Source organism: Euphorbia lathyris, chromosome 1, assembly GCF_963576675.1.
Source record: "Euphorbia lathyris chromosome 1, ddEupLath1.1, whole genome shotgun sequence".
NCBI classification, from domain to species: domain Eukaryota; kingdom Viridiplantae; phylum Streptophyta; class Magnoliopsida; order Malpighiales; family Euphorbiaceae; genus Euphorbia; species Euphorbia lathyris.
The window spans coordinates 92,026,606-92,033,054 of record NC_088910.1 but is presented as its reverse complement, the minus strand read 5'-3'; the positions used below and the strand labels follow the sequence as shown (position 1 = coordinate 92,033,054).

General features: G+C 37.9%; 1 long non-coding RNA gene across 2 annotated transcripts; it reads right to left on the bottom strand.

Moving 5' to 3' along the window:
- Positions 1 to 609: 609 nt before the first annotated feature.
- Positions 610 to 2,255, bottom strand: LOC136206735 (uncharacterized). 2 transcript variants are annotated; one of them, XR_010676405.1, is made up of 3 exons: positions 1,940 to 2,255; positions 1,230 to 1,355; positions 610 to 1,130 (listed from the first exon to the last, which is right to left on the bottom strand). It is a non-coding gene; the product is annotated as an uncharacterized lncRNA (long non-coding RNA). The 2 variants fall into 2 exon arrangements; XR_010676404.1 differs by having other exon boundaries at positions 1,230 to 2,255.
- Positions 2,256 to 6,449: the final 4,194 nt, after the last annotated feature.

Sequence of the window (6,449 nt, the reverse complement as noted above, 5' to 3'; positions counted from 1 at the left end):
CGGTAAAAATTCCGAAGTATATCCAAAATATGACTTAATAGAATTAAAGTACAATTTTTAACCTATTATGAATTTTATTCGAGATATGTCCTCGTATTTTGAATAAAATTGAATCTGCTTGAATCCGAATTATAATTTATTAATTAAGGTTCAGATGTCAACCAATCGAATTAACATTTCAATGCTTGTTTGTTTGTCGTAAACTATATTTAGAAAAGCCTATAGTCTGAATTGCGAATTATGATGTAACATCGTATATTAAAGTTAAAGTTAATATTGACTTTGATTACGATTTATATTATAATTAAACGTTTAGAATATAGTTGATTTCTAAATAACGAATTATGACAAATGGATTCAAAAATTGAAAAGTTAATAAATTAACGACAATTGAACGTTTTCTTAAAATGTCAATCGTCGTAGTCCAAAACGTCTCCTTATTAAATAAATCGGCGGTTGACATTCTTTTTAGATTAATTGTGCTCAAATCGTTTTGTTGTAAAATTTCACGGTCACGGGTTATTGTAACTCGAGTCATATTCATTAAGTATTTTAACCCGTCATGTGCTGCTTGGCTAATTGCGTCAAATAAAATTGGAGATACTAGTCTAAAAGGAAACCGATCAAATTTTATTAATAAAAATAATAGTACACAAGTACAATTACATTATGATATAAATGTCTAACTTCTAATTACATCTTTTGCAGGAAAAGAAAATAAAAATAAAGCGGAAGAAATGTAGCGGACCAGGAGGCCCGCCTTACAATGTCAGGGGTTTCTGTACCCCACTTTGAATACCGAGGCCACTCAGGATCCCCCGAAAGGCAAGGTCAAAGCCCACATTCGATCCGGGAGCGCCTATTCGCTTTTAGGATGTTTTCCCCCCGAGGCCACTAAAGCATATCCGAGGCAACCAAAATGTCCGAGGCAACCAAATTCATACGGGACAGTTGAGAATCATCAGATTTAACCCGGGGCTACCAAATTGAACCACGGTAAATCAAACAAAAATTAAACCGGAGCGGCAACGGTCAAACAGGGACCCGGAGTTCAAATAGGCGATTCAATTCAGAACTAATGCCGTCAATTCTCAACAAACTTACCGACTCGGATTAAATACAGCGTCCGTCTGCAAAAAGATTCAATCCCAGGGACCAATCAACCCTCAAAGGCACAGTTGGAAATAGAAAGAAATGATGAAACTCAATAATTCAAAGCAAATTCTTACTATAAATAGCAGAGGTTCATCACTGTAACAGGGGGGAGAAAAGATCTGGAATCTCAATGTAAAGGGGATAGAAATTGGGGCAAAATTTCGTCACTGTAATAGGAGAAGAGCTTCATTGTAACAGGGCTGGAAGGCAAAAGAACATGTTCATCTTCAATATTGTAACAGCAAACGATCAATCAAAAGTGCAAGGTTAACACGTTTCCAGTTTATTCATACATGTGTATATCTATATGGACTGTCTCTAGATCATTGTTTCTTCATCATTTCTATCACTTTCCATCACATAATATCATTAAAACAAGAACAGAGACTTAGGTTTCATCCCCGAGCGAATCGGTTTGAAGGTTCGGAATACCCTCCAGAGCCTGAAATGGCTCTGGTTGCATTCCTAAAACCAGTTTGAGAGTCCTAAAAGACCCTCTCACACAAAGAAATCAAACTCATTTAAGTAATGATGGAGATTAGAAACAGGGGATAGATTATCGCAAAAATCAAACCAACAAAGTGAACAAACCCATAGACATCTCAAAGCCAAACAAACTCAACCAAGCTTCCATCTCAAACTCAAATAAACATAGTGAGCATCTACCTCAAATCAAAGACATAGCATACCCATTACGCCTCTAAGAGTTCTTAGAACTAGCAAAAGGACCCGAAGAGAAACCGAGGTCGGAGAAGGGAGAGAGAGAGAGGGGAAAGACACAAACCTTGTAATTTAGCTTTGCATGTAGGCTCCCCTTAATCGGGACCACCTCCTCAGGGGTCTAATTTCATCACCGGAGGTAAAAATGGTCACCATCCTCGGATCGCTCGAAGAAGACCCAAGGGTCCGAATCGAGTATGGAAAATACAGGGATGACCGAAAAAACCACCCATAGAAGAACCGAGGGAGCATAAACGGTGAGAGAGGTGGCCGGAAACCATGGGAATGGCGGAGATGGGTGAACGGAATAGAAGAATGGGATGGAGAGGAGAAGAATCGTGAAAGTGAAGAGGGGAGATGAGTATGGGATTTAACATGATAATATGAGGGATATGGAAAATTAATAGGATAAGTGAGGGTTGGGTTTAGAAATAGGATTATAATTTTGGGCTTTTAATTAGGGAGAAATAGGAAGCCCATTAGGGGCTATTTCAATTTAATTGTGTTAGCTTAAGTCTAATTACATGGTTTCGTGTGTCGTCGACCCGAGCTAGTTAATCATATAACTCGAACATCACCCGCTAAACAGCGTCACAAATAAGTTAGGCTAAAAAGTATATGATCAAAATTCCCCAACTCCTAAAATTAAAACATGGATCGACTTGGGCCGGGTTTAATTTGTTAGAAGTTTTAAGAAAAAAGGTCTCTTTAGCTTGTTTTATCTTCATTATTGAATAAGTAAATTCTTTGGGCCAATTTAGTCTAACGAAAATCAACTATTCATTCATTTCATTTCGTTGCAAATTAATTGGATCTCCTTTTGTTTTAATTCGCCCAATTCGTAAAAAGAAAATGATAACAAAAGGGAGTGTGAACGCCTCGTGGGTATGTGATACACACGACTCTAAAATGAAAAATAAAGTTGACCCAAAAATTGAAATCCGTCCGGATAAACGCGAAAAGGTCGATTGAGATCGTAAAGAATATATATTCATCCTTTATTGAAATATGTGTCATATATATGATATATCTAAAAGTAATTCTAATTCGACAAATGCAATTACGTGCATGTTGCGTACGCAGTTCCAGATCACAATTAATTCAATTCGAAATGTTATTTCGAATCAATAAAAGATAACCAAATTAATTCGGATTGATGTGAAAACGTCATTCGAATTTGTAAATCAAATTGATTCGGATCGATGTGAAAACGTCATCCGAATTCATAACTAAACTAAATTCGAATCGATGTGAAAACGTCATTCGAAATCATAACTAAATTAATTCGACTCGATGTGAAAATGTCATTCGAATTCATAATTAAATTAATTCGGGTTGATGTGAAAACGTCACTCGAATTCATAAACCAAATCAATTCGGATTGATGTGAAAACGTCATCCGAATTCTCAACTAAATTAATTCGGATTGATGTGAAAACGTCGTTCGAATTCATAATCAAATTAATTCTAATCGATGTGAAAACGTCATTAGAATTCAATATAAAACCCAATAACCCCAAAACACGCAAGTGCCTGATTTATATCGACAATTCAAAGCAAAGCAAATAGCAAACACGTAATATCGCAATAGTACCGATATATCGGGCGGGGTAGGGTGAGATCATATCTCTTCCCTACACGTAACCGGAAAAACGAACTTTGAATCTCTCCGAAGATCGTCCTTACCAAAACCAAACCACACAGAGTCAATCCAAACAGATAGGGCGACCAATCACGCCCGCATACACGTATTTCCAAGTGATGATTGGTGGCGACTCGAAACCTTAAAACATGAGAAAGGTGGATTGAGCCGGCCACGCACCCCGAACTGCGTAAAAACCGGAAGCCAGGGTGCGACACATGGTACAGAGTAAGCAGCCACAAGATAAGCAATAACTCCCATAAATGGAGTTAGGTTTCAAAATATCCGAGAGATCCTTCTTCAAGAGACGAAGCTTGGCTTTCCAAAAATTATCCAAAAAGGTGCCCCTTTTCCTCCTCCTACATTTCCGTTATAAATAGGAGGAAAGATACAAAATATTAAAAAAGATTATTACAAAAATAGATTGTTCAGAAAAAAGTGAAATTGTTCTTCATAAAGTGGTGTTGACTTTGGACACTTGAACACTCAAGGTCCAGATATTTTTATCATGTTGCTTGGTCTATCCCTGCTACCGCCTCCATGTTCTACTGTCCTCAGCTTTTCTTTCTTTTACCCGCCAGACCGACGAGTCTCTTTCAACTTTTCTCCTGCAAAACAGGCTGCATAACAGTTGTTTCGTCTTGTCACTTAAGATCTGCACCAAAAGGCCTTTTAGTCCTCATTTTGTACATTTAATCATCCCTATTAGCCTCAGTTTAATCATACATGGTATGTTTATTAGGGTCAAGTATGAACCCATCACAGCTGCATAAAGCTTTATACATACTAAAACACACTCCAAGAGCCTAGTACAACAAATTGGATGCTTATTTGAAGCAATGTGGTTTTCAGAAAATTGAATCTGAGGCAACCTTATATGTTAAAAGAGACAATTCAAGTAAATTAGTGATTGTCTTTATGTCGATGATCTTCTCATTACTGGATTTGATGAGAGCATGATACATGAATTTAAAGCTCAAGTGCAAGCTAATTTGGGATATATGATCTTGGACTGCTGAATTGCTTCTTGTGCATGGAGGTGGAGCAATCTGAGCAAAGCATTTTCATTTCACATCAAAAGTATGCTCAAGATTTGCTTAAAAAATTTAAAATGGACAAGTGCAAATTTGTGGCAATGCCCATGAATTAGAAGATTTCTGATGGAAATTGAGATGACATGGTTTTATCCTTCTATGTTCTCTATCAGGATGTTTGGTATTTGACAGGATAGGAATAGAGATAAAAGTTATGGATAAAGATAAAAATAAGATAGTTGGGAATTATTATTCCATGTTTGGTATAACATAATATATTTTACTATGTTATCCCTACTTAAATTACAACGAATTCAAAGGAAGCAATAAAGATTTGTGTGGATAACAAATATGTTATTTGTTTAGCTGAAATTCAAATGTTTCACAATCTCACAAAACACATCAAAGTTAAGTATCATAAGACAATTTGAAAGTGATGGAGAAGTGAAACTGCTACATTGTCCTACAGAAGTTCAAGTGGGCGATATGTTGACTAAACCTGTGAAAAGGAGACATTTGAAAGATTCAGATCAAGCATATTTGATAAAATTCTCAAGGAGGGGTATTATGAAAAGTGAATTACTATACCCAGCCCCAATTTCACTCTTCCAGCCCCAAAAAAAGACGTAACCGCCCTTTAGCCAAAAATTGAAAATTCCAAACCCTCCCAAACTCTCTCAAACTCTCCCAAGTACATTTTGTTCCGATATCAAAGACAATACGTTTCATGGTGAGCAATCAGTTATCACCGGGAAGAGATGAGAATGACGTTGTCCCTGAAGTCGATGTATTTTTCCGATTGAATTTCCATTGATTTCTGTAAATTTTTTGCAAAAAAAATCGCTATTACGGACCGCGGGCGTGTGAGCATCACGCCTCACCATGTGGTGGGGCATTTGAATATTACGTCCCACCATGTGGTGGGGCGTGATGTTCATACACCCCACCATAAGGTGGGACGTGATGTTCATATGCCCCACCATGTGGTGAGGCGTGATGTTCATATGCCCCACCACATGGTGAGGCGTGATGCTCACACGCCCCACCACATGGTGAGGCGTGATGCTCACATGCCCGAGCTTATTTTTGGTGCATTTTCGGGTTTAGACACTGAAACATTGTAGAAATATCGCGTATTGAAATGTAATGTTCGTTATTTATCATTTGTAGGAGGTTTCGTTTAAAGATTTTGGCGGAAACGGCATTGATTACAGTTCGCAGTTTTTTCTCGAACAAACTTTTCAAACATATCATGAAGCTGTTAACTGGGCAAAACAGACGGCAATTGAGATCGACTTCGAGTTAACCACATCGTCGCACAAGACAGGAGGCAAGTCAAAATGGATATTGATTAAATGTGCTTGTGGTATTAAGAATTATCGAAGGAAAAAGGATATGGATATGGAGGAAGTAGTACGGAGGAATACAAAAACAAAGTACTGTGGTTGCAAATTCCAGATAAAGGTTCTAGAAATCGCTGAATTAGGCGGTTGAGTGGTGAATGGGATTGCTGGAGATAGAGGACAACACTATCATCAGTTGGCTATATATCGTCAGGGCTACAGACACATGAGTGGACTAAGCCCGGGTTCCAAAAAGATTGTTCGTCAAATGAGTGCAGCTCAAGCCAAGCCTTGTGCTATTTTTGCTGCAATCAAAGAAAAACATCCGGAGGATTGCCCGATACAAAGACATGTTTATAACTACAGGGAAAAAATCAGGACTGAGAGCTTTGAGGGTAGGGATGTAATCGGCCAGTTTTATCGGCTTGCTATAGATAAGGAATACATACATTGGGCGCAAGCGGCGCCGGGCAACAATGTTGTGACTCACTTATTTATGGCACATCCTACATCGATCACACTATTCCGATCTTATTACTTGTTTGTTGGTATGGA